Source organism: Mirounga angustirostris, unplaced genomic scaffold (genome assembly GCF_029215605.1).
Source record: "Mirounga angustirostris isolate CCGP_5_RB_7025 unplaced genomic scaffold, mMirAng1.0.hap1 SCAF_12, whole genome shotgun sequence".
NCBI lineage: Eukaryota > Metazoa > Chordata > Mammalia > Carnivora > Phocidae > Mirounga > Mirounga angustirostris.
The window spans coordinates 71,843,756-71,861,577 of NW_026991720.1; the positions used below are offsets into that span (position 1 = coordinate 71,843,756).

The window sequence follows — 17,822 nt, forward strand, 5'->3', positions numbered from 1 at the left end:
ACTATAAAGATAAAATATAAACTACAGACTTCCACAGTTACATGCAACACATAGGACTGACCAAGTATTTATAACCAGAATATATAAAGAATGCTATAAATCAATAAGAAAAAGGCAAACAACCTAACAGAAAAATAAGCAAGGGATATAAAGATGCATTCACAGAAGAATAGAATGTTCAATTAACATTAAAAGATGTCAACCTCAATTTTAATCAGATAAAAAAGCTCAGATTAAAACAATAGCCTTATAAATTTCACCCATCAGATCAGCAAAACTTCAAAAGCTTAAATTAGCCTAGTACACTGATTCTATCACCTCCAGGAATTTGGGTCCATATGTTACAAAGAGAAAATCTCACCATCTTCACCAGCATAGTCCAAAAACAATGTTATAAAAATTTTCCCACTGGACACATTTGGAAGATCTATAGTAAATAAGAGGAACAGTCCCAATGTTCGTTGAGCATAGGCTTTTGATCCTTTTGGTCTCATTTTTTTTTTTTTTTATTGGAAACTATTTTATTTTTTCAATTTTTTATTTAAATTCTAGTTAGTTAACAGTATTATTTGATTGATAAGTTTACTCACTGCTTTCTAAAGAACACATAGATATTTTCCCCCCAATTTTCCTCCCTTAATTCTGTCTGGTTCTTCATTCTCCTCAGTTCTTGTGAATTTTTCCATGGATTTCTCTAAAAGGCAAAGCAAGCAAACAAATAATATATCTCTTTCATATGTTTCATTTTCCCACTCTCTATTATAAAGTTTTATATTTCATCACGGGCAGATGTATTAAGCAGCTTGAGTATGTCAGTTCTTTGAGAAGTAAACTAAGATGCCCTGTAATTTGGCTTAGCATTTGATGTACATAACCCTGACAGACACATGGCCAACAAAAGTAAATTTTCTTAGAAACAAGCAGTCTATTTCCACTCCCTTTCTCCCCTGATAGTCTTATTTTCCTCCAACCTTCCTCCCACCTCTGGTCTTCCTTGATCTCCACCTCTAGAATCACCACATATTACCCCAAGGACAATTCTTCTCCCTTCATCCTTTTCTGTACTCTCATTTCTCACCAGGTCTATTCTCCCCTCACTTGCCCTCTCAGACACAGACTTTGACATCTCTTTCTTTCCCTTCAGTGAGAGACATAGAGCGCTGCACAAAAGACAATGTAATAGTTTTAAGACACAGACTTCAGACTCTGGATTCAAATCTTGGCTCTATTAAATAAAACATGTGCAAAGAATTCATAGACTTTTGACAGTTTAGTGCTAGAAAGGTTTGCAGAGCTTATCTCATTCAATGCACTCCTTTCAAGATGGAGAAAATGAAACCCAGAGGGATTACATGATTCACTCAAGATCATTCACCAAGATGAACGCAGAGATAGAATAGAACCCAATCCCTTAACCCTCATCTCAACTCTTGCCAATCATTACTTGAGAGTGGGCTGCAAACTTGTCCAGAGTCAAAATCACTACATGCACTGTAATAGAACGGTTTTAAAAGAGATATACAGTAATTTCCTCACAAAATTATTCCTAACTACGTCTAGTAGCCTAAAGATGTTAGCACACAATGTTCTCACCAACAAGATTAAATTCTTATAGGTAACTATTACAATATTTGGGAATAAATGTTAGTAGATTTATAACATTATTGAGTTTTTAAAACAAAAGAGGAAAATATTTATATATTTGGCTATGTGAAAATTTAAATTTAAATCTGGCAGAAGACATCACACATAAGAATTTTTTTAAGTGAGACAAATTAGGAAAAAATGACAGGCTATATGACAGGCAGTGAATTGATAAACTTGATAGATAACAAATTGTTACAAATTACCAGGAAAAACATGAAGACCCCAGCAGAAAAAGAGGGAAGGGGTATGTACAAGCATGTCCAAGATAAAAAAAAACACACATAACCGTTAAGTAGAAGGAAAGTTTCAATCCACTAATATTTAAAGAAACACATCTTAAAACAATGAGATATGTATTTATCTCAAAGAATGCCAAAGATTTTAAAAGTAATAATATCCCACACCTTGGTTAGGGTGTGGAAAAGGGGACCTTTCTTTCATATATGCTGTTGCTGTGAGCCTAGTATTGACACAACTTTCTTGGAGGGCAGTTTGGCAATTTCTATGAAATTTCTATGAAAAATTCTTTGAAATTTTTGACCCAAAAATGCCACTGCCATGAATTTATCTTGTAACAATATTTACCCAAATGCCTAAAGATATTGTTGCAAAGATGTACACTGCAGGCTAGGTTGTGGTATCAAAAACTGGGGAATAAACAAAATGTCCACCCGTCAATGAACAGTTTAAAAATAAATAGACCTATGCATTCCTGTGTCATGCCCTACTGTTTTAAAAAGAATGAAGTTGGTCTAAATATAGTACCTGGAGAAGTACTAATGACACATAAAGTGAAAAGGCTAGGTGTAAAGCAATATGCATAGAGCGATCCTATTTTGTAAAAGTGGGAGGAGAGCAAGAGGTGTTTGAAGGTACATGGAAGAAAGTTTTACTCACAATCTTTAGTTAAAATGACAGAACTGAGGGCACCTGGGTGGCTTGGTTAAGCATCCGACTCTTGATTTCGGCTTAGGTCAGTCTTAAGTTCAAGCCCTGAGTCGGGCTCCATGCTGGGCATGGAGCCTGCTTAAGATTCTCTCTCTCCCCCTATCCTTTTGCCCCAACCCCTCACTCCTGCTTGATCACACGCGCACTCTCTCTCTCTCTTTAAAAAAAAAAAAAAAAAGACAGAACTGAGCAGAACTAGTATAAGCTTAAAAAGGTGGTTTGGCTCGTATCACCATGAACCTGTAAGTAGAAGTGACCCAAGAGGTAGCTGGATATGGGGGCTCAGGCAATGTCCTCAGTTTCTCCACTGATTCTGCCTCCTTCCATGTTTTGTCCTCATTCTTTTTCATCCCAGACAGCTGCCTCCCTCACCTAGTTAAAAAATATGGCCAATGGCAAGTGAACTTCAGATCTTCCTGAGAGAATGATCTGCAAGAATAGGAGACAGAATTTTCTGTTGGTTCTCACAAAAACCCCAGGGAGGGCTCTGACAGTTTGCTTCCAAGCCAGTGAGGGATCAAGCCCTTTCTTGAAGCAATGACTGGCCAGGGTCAGGGCTCATTCTCAAAGACAGTGAGGCTCCTGATTCCATCTCTGGGAGCACTGGGGGCACAGACTGGAGGTCAGTGGTTCCTTACAGGAAGGAATTCTGGTACACAACCTGTGTCTACTACACAATGGACATCTTTAATAACAGTAACTTTAGGAAGTAGGTTACTATTGAAATTGAAAAATGCAAAGGCTAGGACTACAGAAAATAGGGTTAAAAAAAAATCCTCACCCCTGATTAGGTGTGGCTTTTAAAATTTAAAACAACAAAGAACACACACACACACACACACACATTTCCATTATTTGGTGAAAATGTGCCTGATGTTGTTCTCAGCAACGAAGTAGTTAATTTCTTCTGGGAAGATACCAGAAAAGGAATTTTTATTGAAGAGGCTGATTCAACCTTTTCTGTGAGCATAGACTCAGATTTTGTGAGATGAGCGGCAGGAAGGCACAGGCCTGGGGTGAGTGCTGAGATGGCTCTGTGTGAGCTTGTCCTGGAGCCCCCCTTGGGGCAGGAGGACTGAGGGTAAGACCAGCCTTATGGCTCTCCCGCTGCCCCTGGGTTTTCTGACAGCTTCTAAACCACCTGTAAAAGTCCCCAAAATAGATTTCTTTCCAGAAACCAATTAGTGCACTCTCCCTGCACACTAGCAGTTGAATGCTTTCTTTTCTCCCTTCTGCCCCCACCATAGGCACGTAAAGAGAAACCAGGAATGCAAGGCCTAACTCATTAGTCTAGATTCCACAAATCCAGCATTTGAGATAAATCAGTTAGGAACTATAATGAAGTTCCTGTATTTATTATTTCTGAATAGATTGATTTTGCAAATTATAGAATGAATAAGACTGCAGAGGAATGAGGAAAGCCACTTTACAAGCATCCCTCACTATTTCAGAAGCAACCAACAGGTAATCAACTGATAAATCAATGACTATAAATCGCTGCTGCCTACTCAAATTCTTTTTAATCTTCTCCTACTGGACACTTTGTAGCCTGATTTCTAGTTACTATACATCAAAAGTAATAAGATATAATTCAGAATGCTTTACTAATTCAAATTATTGGAGAGTTTTTATTGTAGGATGGCTAAGACTAGTTTTCAGATGTGATATCTGGCATAAGTTAACAGTGGTTAAGGCTTTTGAATCAAATAGTTATGGCTCAAGTCTGGGATCTACCCTTTAATACTACCATGGGCAAGTTGCTTCTTCAAATGAACCTCAGTTTTCTCATCTGTATGATGGGATAATAATACCTACCTTATGGAACTGCTGTGAGGACTAAGTGGCAAGCTTGGCACATAGTAATTCATCAATAAATATTAGCTTTTAATCTTTCTAGCCACATATTTTATTTTAAATGTACCTGACTCTCCTAGGTCCCCAAGACATTTCCTTTTTAAAATTTTGGTTTAGTGAGAACAGAATAGGGTGAGTACAGAATAGAGCAGGCCCTAAAGACACATGGGCCAAACGCTCAACTGGACACTTCTTTGTTCAGTACAATAGCTCATGTAGCATCTGAAGGAAAAAAATATATCATCTGACTCAATCTTTCAATTTCTCAGTTCATTGATTTTACAGCATCTGGGGATTCTTTTCTTAAGAAAGCAACCTCCTCCATAGAATTAGGCAGTACAGGTATCCCCCACTTTTCGAAAGTTCATTACACCAATTCACTTTTACAAAAGACCTACATTAATACCTGTTTTCACCAATCAAAAGAAATCTGAAAAGGGTTTTTGCCTTAATGAAAAAAAGGAGAAAAGCAAAAACTAGCATTCAGTGTTTGTTCTGCAGTGGAGCTGTGACAGAGGCAGCACACACCTGGAGCAGCGAGCAGCGAGGGGTCCCACCAAGCTCCTTCCCTGGGAACTATACTTCGCATTTCAGCATCAAGCCACCACAGCTTTGAACAGTGTCTGTGAGCATTTGTGCTTTATCTCAATTTATTTTATGTGCCAGTTAGCAACATGTGTCCTTAAGTATTAGAAAAGCTGAATAGAAGGTTAGGTTTTGGATTTAGGAACGCTCAAAGATTTTTCCATATAAATTAATGGTAATTGCTTCTTTGCTTTATGCCTTCTCAGCTTAGAAAAGTTTTCAAGGGAATGCTCTACTTTCAGATAGCAGGGGAAACCCGTATTTTAATCTCTTCAAACCTGGAGAAGTACACCAGCACAGACAGTTCCCATTTCAACATCCTAGTGTAGGGCATGTGCAGGCAGTGTTTACCATAGACAACACTGAGGGATGAGCTAAGAAATCACGAGGCAGATCAAGCAACTGCAATAAAGTAGAATAAGTGGCAAGAAAGCAAAATAATAAGTGACAAATTGGGAAAAAAATATTTGGCACACACATAACAAGTAAAGGCTATAAGTTACTAAATGCAGAATATAAAAAATGTGAAAGAGAACCTACAAACCAACCAGAATGTCAAACAGTACAACAGAAGAATGAACCTAGGTTATTTCCTGCCAAGTCACAAAAGAAATTCAAAGGGTCGAAAACATACGAAAAGAAGCTGAGCCTCGGGGCGCCTGGGTGGCTCAGTTGTTAAGCTTCTGCCTTCGGCTCAGGTCATGATCCTGGGATCCTGGGATCGAGCCCCACATCGAGCCCCACATCGAGCCCCACATGGAGCCCCACATGGAGCCCCACATGAGGCTCCCTGCTCGGCGGGGAGTCTGCCTCTCCCTCTCCCACTCCCCCCGCTTGTGTTCCCTCTCTTGCTGTGTCTCTCTCTGTCAAATAAATAAATAAAATCTTAAAAAAAAAAAAAAAGAAGCTGAGCCTCATCAGGAATCTGGGAAATTCAAATGAAAGCACATTGGTTCACCACTTTTGACTATAAGATTTGCAAAAGTTAAAAATATTGATAAATATCTAACATTAAGAATTTCAAGAAACAGGTATTCTCTTAAATGAATCATATTTGTTTTCCATTGCTGTAGTAACAAAATGTGACAACCTTAGTTACTTAAAAAACAACACAAAACTGAGGGTTCTAGAGGGGAGGGGGGTGGGAGGATGGGTTAGCCAGGTGATGGGTATTAAAGAGGGCACGTTCTGCATGGAGCACTGGGTGTTATGCATAAACAATTAATCATGGAACACTACTTCTAAAACTAATGATGTAATGTATGGTAATTAACCTAACCATAAAAAATTTTTAAAAAACACAAAGTTATTATCTTACAGTTCTGTACGTCAGAAGTTCAATACAGATTTCAGTGGGCTAACATCAACGTGTCACCTGGGCTGTATTACCTTCTGAAAGAGGCTCTAGGAGGGAATCCATTTCCTTGCCTTTTCAGCTTCTAAAAGATACCAGCATACCTGGCTTCCTTCATTCATCATTAAAGCCAGCAATGTTGTATCTCTCTGAGCATTCTTCTGTAGTCACATGACCCTTTCTGACCACAGCTGGGAAAGAGTCACTGCTTATTTAAGGATTCTGGTCATCAGATTAATCTCCCTATTTCAAGGTTCTTAATCTTAATCACATCTACAAAGTTCCTTTTACCAGCTAAGGTAACATAGTCACAGGTTCTCAGAATTAGGAAGTGGACCTTTTTGAAAGGGGGCATATTCTGCCTATCATACTAATAGAGATAGTATACCCTATTTGGATGACAGTTCGGCAGTATATGCATACCCAGCAATTGATATTGAAAATCTATCCTACAGAAACACATGCACATTTGCATGAAAGTGTATGTCCAAAGATGTTCATTGTAGCATCATTCGAGAAAGCAAGAGATTACAACAAATAACATTAAAAGGATATTTAGGTAAATTATGATATATCCATATTATACCACTAGGTAGCAGTTAAAAATATAGGTAGATATGTGCTAATATGAAAAGATCTCTAGAATATATGGTTAAGTGAAAAAGAGAAAAGAAAAAAGCAAGTTGAAGATATACTAAAATAAAAATTTTAACTTAAAGTTTAAGAATTTGGAAAGTGTCTGGAAGGATCCCCACCAAACCTCTGAGAAGTAGAATGGAACTGAGGATGGGGGGAAGGGGGTATTCACTTTTTCTTAGAGAGAAAGAGAGAAAGAGAGAGATCTACATCTCTGTATCTGTAATGTTTGAATTTTCCTAGGATTATATTCACATATTACTTGTATTTTTAAGATATTAAATTGTTTAAAAAACAAAGTGTGCTGGACTCTAAGTCATGAGCATAACTGTGTGACTTGAGCTACTCTATTCCTCTAGCCTTGAATGAACTAAGTCTGTAAATTTAAGTAGTTGAACGCGAGGACTTCTAAATTCCACCTCTAGATTTTATGATTAGATGTAGCAAAAAAAAAAATTAACTCAAGTTAGTAGTATTTTGGTCATTTGTGAAAAGGAAAACAGTAATTTCTTTATTGATTTTTTAAATAATGTTCTAAATTTTCTGGAATGGTCTTGACTTTAAATATTTTAAATTTTTTTTTAAATTTTTTTTTTTTAATTTTTTTTTTTTTTTTTTAAGATTTTATTTATTTGCAAGAGAGAGAATGAGAGACAGAGAGCATGAGAGGGAGGAGGGTCAGAGGGAGAAGCAGACTCCCTGCTGAGCAGGGAGCCCGATGCGGGACTCGATCCCGGGACTCCAGGATCATGACCTGAGCCGAAGGCAGTTGCTTAACCAACTGAGCCACCCAGGCGCCCGACTTTAAATATTTTAAACTTTTGATCCTATAAGTATATTAGTATTTGTCAAATTATATGATTCCATTAGGATTCAGAAAATATATCCACAGGCATTCTAATGCACTGCTGGTGGTAATGTAAATTAGCACTTCCTTTCTGAAAAGCAAATCACAACAGGTGAAAACTTTAAAGCAGTTTAATCTTTGATTTAGTAATCTCACACCTATAACTTTGTTCTAAGAAAAAAATAGAAGCAATTCCAAAAGTCCAAAATAGAGAAATGGTTCAATAAATGAAGCAGTTTGCACCTTATCATACAGTCAATGAATATATCTCAAAGAAATGTTTTTAATACAGGGAAACTTATAATCAAATTTGAGTGAAAAAATAAAGAGAAATATGTATGTATTTCCTGTCCACTATATAGGTTTTATGCATATGGGCTTAAAATAAAGACTGGAAGGGAATGTACCAAAATGTTAATGGTGATTTTTTAAAAATACTTTTGTGATTTTTTAAAATACTTTTAGGAAATTTCCAATCCTACAGTGAACTAGTGTGACTTTTATAACAATAAAATAAAAGTTTAAATGGTCTCTCTACTTATAAATTACAATAAGCTCTTCAAATGAAAAATTTCACTAAGAGTTTATAGAAGAATCACGAAGTACCTTAACATTTGGAAAATCATCTCTTTTTCTTCCTTCCTTCTGCTTGCTTTGAGTTTACTTTTTTTTTTTTACTCTTCTTTTTCTAGTTTAAGGTAGAAGGTTGGTTATTGACTTGAGATCTTTCTTTTTAAATATAGGTTTTTAGAGCTATAAAATTTCTTCTAAGCACCATGTAGCTATATCCCACAGTTTTTGATATGATACATATGTTCTCGAAGTATTTTCTAACCTTCCAACTTTCCCTTGTGATTTCTTCTTTGACCCCTTAGTTATCCAGAAGTGTTTGGTTTTTGGTTTTGGTTTTGTTTTGTTTTTGTAACTTCCACATAATTGTGAATTTTCCAAATTTCCTTCTGGTATTTTTTTTCTAATTCAATTTTGTTGTGGTCAGAAAATATATTTTGTATGACTTAGTTCTCTTTTTTTTCTTTTTTAAAGATTTTATTTTTATTTATTTGACAGAGAGAGACACAGCGAGAGAGGGAACACAAGCAGGGGGAGTGGGAGAGGGAGAAGCAGGCTTCCCGCCGAACAGGGAGCCGGATGCGGGGCTCGATCCCAGGACCCTGGGATCGTGACCTGAGCCGAAGGCAGATGCTTAACGACTGAGCCACCCAAGTGCCCCGACTTAGTTCTCTTTCATGTATTGAGACTTGTCCATGGCTAACATATGGTTGATCCTAGAGACTGTTCCATGTGAATTTGAGAAAAATGTGTATTCTGCTACTGTTGACTGAAGTGGTCTATAGATGTCTGGTTTATAGTGTTTATAGTGTTGCTCAAGTCTTCCATTTCCATATCGCTCTTCTGCCTCTTCCATCTTTTACTCAAAGTGGGATATTGAAGACCCCAACTATGATTGCGGAACTGTCTACTTCTCCCTTCCATTCTGTCAGTTTTTGCTTTATGTACTTCAGATTCTAAGACACAATCTATGTCTTCCTGATAGATTGACCATAAATTGACCTTTTATCATTATAAAATGATCTTTTTTCTCTCTAGTGACAACTTTTGTCTTAAATTCTATTTTTTTCTGAAATTAGTATATCACTCCAGCTCTCTATTGGTTATTGCTTGTATAGTATATTCTTTCCATCCTTTTTGTTTTCAGATTATTTATATCTTTAATATAAAGTGTGTCTGTTGTAGACAGAAAGTAGCTGGATCATTTTTTAAATCTATTCTGCCAATCTCTGGGTTTTAAACAGGGATCGTGGCAGCTCCATTTCACAAGGAGGTTTTGAAGAAGGCATCCCCATTCACTGAGCTTTCCCAGTTTTCATTTGGCAGCTCATAAGGTGTGCAACTGATAAGTGTGATAAGTGTGCAACTGAAGAAATGTAAAATTGTTTCCCACAGTGCTTTAAACAAGCTATAATGCATTTTCAGATACAAAGAGCTATGGGGAGATTTCCTGACAAGCTTGAATAAAGGTGGAAATTTCAATTTTTTATGAGATTCTTTAAGCACTGACTTTAAGGCGTCAGCAGCAGGCTCGCTCTTGCTAGCTATGAGCATGTTGTAACTCCCAAGCTAAAGAGGGATAAATGAGCATTCCAGGGTCTGTAATAATGAAAAATATATATATACATGCAATTTGTGTGTCATAGCAGCAATTATTTTTCAGGTTTTATCATCAGGAAGTGAGAAAGGCAAATCACCCTGTATCTACATATTCACACACACAAATGTATATAATATATAATGCATTATCTTATAGTACAGTGATATTTGGCCATGGACTAAAATAGGAAGTATGAATAACATGTGGTAGGTTCTATATGGTTTTCCAAACCATCAGGTTGATTCAAAACAGCGTGGTGTTGGTGTTAGGCATATCTGAACTTGAGTCATGGTGCAGCCACTTACTCCTGGTGTGACTTGGTACTTCATCTTTTAATCATTTAATCTCTCTGTGCCTCAATTTCCTCAACTGAGAAATAGACTTAAATTTGGCACCAACCTCACAGAACAACTGACATAATGAGTCAACGTCATTAGTTATTACTAGTAATATAAATATTAATAATAAATAGTAACAGAAAATATTTTGAGCACCTGCTACTAGGGCCCAAAGGCAAATGGATAGAACATATTGAACCCATCTGATTCAAATGTACTTCAAGGTAAGTCTGAGAAATGAGGAATAATGATATACAGATACAGATCAAAGCAAATCTCACTGGCATTTTTAGGGGAATTGGGGGCAATAGGATTAAAACAGATTTGGGGTTGGAAAGTGTCTATTACCAGTTTTCAACATACTAATAAGAAAATGGCTTTTTTTCTTTTTTTTTTTTTTTACAAATCCCCACTGTACTTTTACTTTCTTCAATACCCTAAAGAAATTCTATTAATATTAGCTGGTCTTTGAGTTCAATAATACGGTACCTTCATTTTTTACAACAAAAGTTTAAAATTATATGTAAAAATATTTGTAAAATAAATTATGTTTTAATTGGTTATGAATGAGCCTTGTGCTTTCTAGTCATCATATATCATTCACTTCATGCCCTACTTAAAATATTTGCCCATCTCTTCTCTGTCAACTCAAATCCTATCCAGTGTTTCAGGATCACCACCAACATCACTTCTCTGAACCTTCTCTAAGGTCATCCCAATCCTCACCTTTTTCCCTCTCATATGAATTACTATAATATCTGCATTAATTACAAAGAAATTCAACAAGCACAGGGCGCCTGGGTAGCTCGGTCGTTGGGTGTCTGCCTTTGGCCCGGGTCATGGTCCCAGGGTCCTGGGATCGAACCCTGCATTGGGCTCTCTGCTCGGCGGGAAGCCTGCTTCTCCCTCTCCCACTCCCCCTGCCTGTGTTCCCTCTCTCATTGTGTCTCTCTATATCAAATAAATAAATAAAATCTTAAAAAAAAAGAAATTCAACAAGCAATTGTTGACCAATTACAATCAGCCAGGCAATGGAACTGGTGCTAGAGACATCAAGATGAACAAGACAGTCCCTGCCCTCCTCTTAGGGGCCCAAACTCCAGTGGCAGGAGACAGACATACAAAAGAATTAGTACCCCAAGGAATATTTTATAAAATGAAGGGGACAGTGAGGTCATATGATACATGTCTTTCTCTGATTGACTTACTTCGCTCAGCATAACACCCTCCAGTTCCATCCACGTCATTGCAAATGGCAAGATCTCATTCCTTTTGATGGCATATATCATCTAAATGTCGGAATCCATCATGGGATTCCCAATGAAGAATATACTACAGAAACCCAAAGCAATTAAATATTACCCATTCACATATATTTGTTAAAAAACTAATCACAGAGCTCTTACTATGGGCCACACACCCATAGGAAGCAGCAATGAACAAAGTACACAAGAGCTCTGACTTCCTTCCACTTGGTTGAGGGAAGAGACCAAAAAAATTAGCAAGCAAACAAATAAAATGAACAAATACATTTTAGAAAAATCTAATTGCTACAAAGAAATTAAAGAAGGATGTTATAAGAGCTCCTTTCTATCAGGTTGTCAGGGAAGGCCTCCCTGGAAAGGTACCCTTTGAGTTGTGACCTAAGTGGAGCTAATTATGCAAAGATGATCTGGTACATTTAGACTGTTAAACAGCAGGCAAAGGGAATAGTAACTGCAAAGGGTCTCAAGTGGGTATGACATTGGTAATAAGAAATATTAGTTCTTAACATCTCTTTCCCTTTACTCCTTGCTTAGTTTAATAAAATCAGTTTTTAATCATTCATAATAATGGAGAGCCAATGACTCTATTAGCCCATGACTTGCCATGTTTATTAGTATTTTTAGATTTGTAGATTTTGTAGACACTAGAAAAAGGCTGACATTTTGTAAATTTAATACATTTTAAAAGTCCAAAATATGGGGCACCTGGGTGGCTCAGTCGGTTAAGCATCCAACTCTCGGTTTCAGCTCAGGTCATGATCCCAGGGTCATGGGATGGAGCCCCATGTCAGCCTCTGCACTTAGCCCGGAGTCTGCTTGAGATCCTTCCTCTCTCCCTCTCTCCCTTGGCCCCTCCCCCTGCTCATGTGCCCACACTCTCCTTAAAATAAAAATAAATAAAATCTTTGGAAAAAAATATAAAAAATCTAAAATATATAAAGAACTCATACAACTCAATAGCAAAAAAAACACACCAATCTGATTAAAAAATGGGAAGATATGAATAGACATTTTTCCAAAGATGACATGCAGATGGCCAACAAGTACATGAAAAGGTGCTCAATATCACTAATCATCAGGGAAGTGCAAATCAAAACCACAATGAGATACTGCCTCACATCAGAATAGCTAACAACAAAAAGATGAGATAACAACTGTTGGCGAGGATATGAAGAAAAGGGAATCCTTGTGCACTGTTGGTTGGAATGCAAATTGATGCAACCACTATGGAATACAGTATGGAGGTTCCTCAAAAAATTAAAAAGAAAAACACCCATATGATCCAGCAGTTCCACTTCTGGGTGTTTATCCAAAGGGAAAAAAAAAACTAATTCAAAAGGATATATGCACCCCCATGTTCATTGCTGCATTATTTACAACAGCCCAGATAATGGAAATGACCCAAGTGTTCACAGTAAGTTAAGACAGAGAACTGCAAATACTATACGATGTCCGCAGAATCTTAAAAAACAAAACAAAACAGAACTGAACACATAGGCGCAGAGAACAGATGGGTGGTGGCCAGAGGAAGGGGGGTGGGGGTGGAGGTGCGAAATGGATAAAAGGAGTCGAAAGGCACAAACTTCCAGTTATAAAATAGATACTTCAGCATGTAAGGTTATAGCATGGTGACTATAGTTAATAATACTACATTGTATATTCGAAAGTTGCTAAGAGAATAAAACTTAAAAGTTCTCATCACAAGAAAAAAAATGTTGTCACTATATATAGGAATGGATTGTTAAACAGCCTTTCAGTCGTGATCATTTTTCAATATACACGAATACTGAATCATTATGTTGTACACCCGAAACCAGTACATTGTTCTGTCAATTATACCTCAATAAAAATATTTTAAAAAAATAATAAAACTGGAGCATGAAATGCCAACTCTGAAAAAAACGGGGAAGCTGTCCAACTATACCACCTGGTTTACCGTTTTTGCTTCAGTGTTTTTCACTTCACACTTGGGCGAGACAAAATCGCCCCTTCACCCGTGAAAACAAGCCCCGCAGAACCTTGTGTCCTTCACTTTCTCTAAATCTGCTCCTCAGAGTACCTTCCTGAGGTGCTGAAAACCCCTCAGTGGTGGGAAGAACGAGGTAGCAAAGGAAAGTAAAAAATTCTTCGGAAATGTTCACTTACCCGAGTGGTGGGAGGATGGATGCCAAACTCCTTCCCGTCCGGCTTCCGTGGGACGAGGGGCAGCGGGAAGGGCTTCCCTCAGGTGCGGGGCCCCTCATCCCCCTCGCAAAGCGGAAAACGGCCCACAGCTGACTAGTCTTTGGCCCTGGCCCTGTGAGTGAGGGCTAAAAGCTCTACACTATGAAGCCACGAAGCAGACACTATATTTCTAGCACCAAAGGATTTCTGTCTAAAATGGAACCAGGAAGACAGGAAACGGAGAACCTCAGAGGCGCCCTCAAGCATATGAAACTTACGAACCCACAGGCTGATACCCCGTAAATGCCTGATTTACGGAAAACCGGAACTTGTTTCCTGACCAATGAGCAGCCGCCAAACACATCTTCCCCCATGCTCCAGCCAATGAGCTTCCGGCTTGCATCTGCTGGTTTTGCACTCTTTGCCCATAAATGCAGTCTGCCCTCAAATTTCACTGGGAATTTCTGTAGCTTGCTGCTTTTCTTCTTTCGTGAATTGCAATTTTTCTGTTAGTGCCGAATAAGCTCAATTTCTGGTAACTTGAGCTTGCCTCAGTTTACCTCTTTATTTAGGTTGACACTTAATAAGTTATTTTAAACTGTTTTTGTATCTGTAGCAAATATTTGTTAAGTAATGAATAAGTGACCACATAATTCTACAGGCCAGTGAAGAAAAGTTCAAATAAAACACGAGACAATGGGGCGCCTGGGTGGCTCAGTTGGTTAAGCATCTTCTCTGCCTGGCCTGGGCTCTCTGCTTGGCAGGGAGTCTGCTTCTCCCTCTGCCCCTCTCTCCAGCTCATTCTCTCTCTCTCTCTCAAATAAATAAAATCTTTTTTTAAAAATGAGACAATAATAAATAACCCCAATGTTTTTATTGTTCAAGATTTATTTTTGCAACCTAAGAGTATAGCCATGCTAGTTTCTGTCTTATATCAAATTTCCTGGCTCCATCCCACTCTATTTAGGGCCAACTCCATTAAGCTGAAACAGGAGGTTTCACTATACTACAACATGTCAAAAGAAAATCCACAGCACTTTAAAGAAAAGTTCTTCCTCCAGCAGGCAAACATTTTAAGAATGTTAATTGGAACAAATTTTATATTGCAATCTTTTGTCATGTTATAAAATAATCCCTAACCAACTGCAGAGATCCTGTTGCTAAGAAGGCACTGTTGTTGGCAAAATTTAGGTGAGGAGAGTAATGGTTGTAGTCTTCCGTTTAAGGGAATTGAATTGATTCTTGCATATGTAAAAAGACGACAGATTCTAAAAAACGATATGCACAGTTTAAAACTCAGTTATTTCCAAACCAAAGTTGGCAGAATGGTAGCCTAAGAGATTAATCGTACCATTCTCCTTGATAGATTCATTGACTATGTAACGAAATTGCATAATCTTAATGTGTTAGATCCTAGTAAATTTTGGAGACTTGATTTCACACCAGATCCTCTGATTGCTATTTAAGTAAATTAGAATTCTTTACTGGTTAGTTCCCCATCTCAAGAGCCAATTGTTCAATTTTCAGGAATTTTTTGAGCCAGTTGTAAAAATACCCATTATTATAAGTAAAATTATAAAACTTAAAATCAAATTAAAAATAAAACAAAGGTCATACATACTGAAAACTCATTCTCTAGTGATTTACTACATTTTACTATTATGCTCTCAAGGATGTTTGCATCCATTGTGTCTGTATGGCGAAAATATATATAACAGGGTGCTATTGAGTAGCATGTTCAGTGAAATGTCACCTTGAAATTGGCCACAGTGGGAGTACTCACCCCATGGAAATTAATGAACAGTTTAAATCAGGTCTTAATTGTTTTCTTTACTCTCCAGACAAAGGAAGTAATGAAGAAAATAATAATTGCATGAAATAAACTTTAAAGTATATCTGATGAATGTATTGGAGAGCTAGTTGTTAGACATTTACCAGAATGCACTGTAGCTATGGATTCAAGATTTTCAGGGGCTTTAAGCTAGAAGTCCCATCCCATGTGTTAGGGTCCACTTTCTCACAACAAAGCTGACCTTGGGATAGAAGACAATCCTCCTTGGTTGGGAGTTTATATTCTCTGGAGCTTGTTTTCTCTTACATTTAAGTCTTAGTCCTGTTCCTCAACTTCTTATGCCTTCCCCCTACAGGAAATGGACAATTTTTTGTATGCTACCAAGGAAGCCCCTTGGTCTACAAACTTGACTTTTCATTGCTGAGTAATCACCCTCAGCATTTTACAAAAATCTTTTCCGAGAGCGTTAATTGAGCTCAGCAGGAGCCACCACTCAATTCCAAAGTCCTTATAGATATAATTGCTCCCATACTTCTCAGATGCCTATATAATGTATCACTATCACATTTCTTTTCAGTAGTATATCATCCTGGTTTACCATAAATAAAAGGCTTAACAATTGCACTGCTACCTACTGTGAGGGACATACCACATTCCATCAGTGTTGGAGTCCTCAGTGCCTGTCAGTTGGCAGGTGTTTCTCTTCCAAAATTCAAGCATCTGTTTTCTCAGTACCACCCCTGACACCTTCTCAGGTAGGATTCCCTGGTAAGCAGACTATGAGACAGAGCTTAGCATGCAGGATGTCAAACAGGGAGTGCACCTGAAATCAACATTTGTGGAAAGGAGAGGAAGAAATTAGAATTGGGCAGAAAGAAAAGTAGAGCTCTGATACAGACTCAAGGAAGGCTTCAGCCAAACCCATGGAAAGTTCTAGAACTTGGGTGGCCCTTCAGAATTGTCCCACACTGGGGCATGGCATCCAGGACTTTACACTCTTGCATTGATCAGTCTTTGTCAATAGGAAGGAGGGGTGACTTTGAGCGATGTTCTTGGTTGTAGGCCATCTCCTTACAGATTGAGGCTGACAGGTAGGAACTGTCTTTTGGCAGTATGCCCAGCAGTCTTTGTTCCTGAAGGGGAATCTGGGTAGCAAAGCACAGTGCCTACTATGTGCCAGGCACTATTCTAGATGCTGGGGTTACAAAGAATAAACAAATCAGTTTGAAAATATATCGCATGTCAGGTGGTGATGAGCATCAGGGAGAAATAAAGCAGGGTCACTCAATTCCAGCCACACAACATCCATGATGTTCTGCAAACCCATTAAGCATGTTTCCATTTCAGGTTCTTTGCTGTTCCCTCTGCTTGGAATGCTTTTCCTCCCCATGATTAAGACCTCACTCCCTTTAGATCTTGGCTTAAAAGTTTCCTTCTCCATAAAGCTTTGTCTGTGCATGCTATTGAAAATTGCAGTGTCCCCCAATATACACACATCCTAGCATTCTCTACCTCTCCTTCCTCACTGATCACTTTGCTCTGTTCTGAAAAACCTATGCTCTGTGCCTCCTGGTTACCTACTGCCCTTCTGAGGCCTGAGCAACCTGGCTGTGGCCTTGGTAAAACACTTGTTTAACTTTCCTTTATTTCCCCCCAACAAGTAAAACATAGCAATAGTAAGGAACAAGAGTGGTTACTATTCATTTTGCCCATTCCCCACGCCTGCCCCATCCAACCCTCACCCACCCACGATAAAGTGGTTGTTGTCAACACTGGAAAGCAACTGGGGAAAAAACTAATAGGAAACTCTGATTAAAGCAGATAAGGAGAAAATGATTTTAGGTGGCTGGAGCTGCATGCACATAAACAACTGGTTTCCTATGAGGCAATTTTGCTTCCGTCTTCTGTGAGAACCAGCTTTCCTTAGCAAAATCCTCCCCAGGTAGGTCGAGCCCTATTTCTGAGTGCTCCTTGAATAATGCAGGTGTTTGTTTAGTGGCTGTAAACGCCTGTCTCCCTGGCTGGATTCGCATGCCTTCATATTTGAAAAGGGTCTCTTTAAATCCTTTTCAATCTGCTTTTCCCAGAAGATTAGTAGTAGCATGAGCTCTGGAACGTGGGGTAGGGGAGAGGTTTAAGCAAACTTCTTACAGTTCGGTTCTCCATGTAAGTTAAAAACCAACACAATATTTCAGATCTGAGGAAAAGAGAAATGTCATCCTC

The 17,822-nt window shown here is 38.2% G+C and overlaps 1 long non-coding RNA gene across 1 annotated transcript in view; it reads right to left on the reverse strand.

The window, feature by feature from the left end:
- Positions 1 to 16,433, reverse strand: part of LOC135362190 (uncharacterized) — a 258,629-nt gene extending 242,196 nt beyond the window's left edge. The window contains exon 1 of the long non-coding RNA XR_010406666.1: positions 16,249 to 16,433. This is a non-coding gene — a long non-coding RNA (uncharacterized LOC135362190). The remainder of the gene's footprint in view (positions 1 to 16,248) is intronic.
- Between the last annotated feature and the right edge of the window lie 1,389 nt (positions 16,434 to 17,822).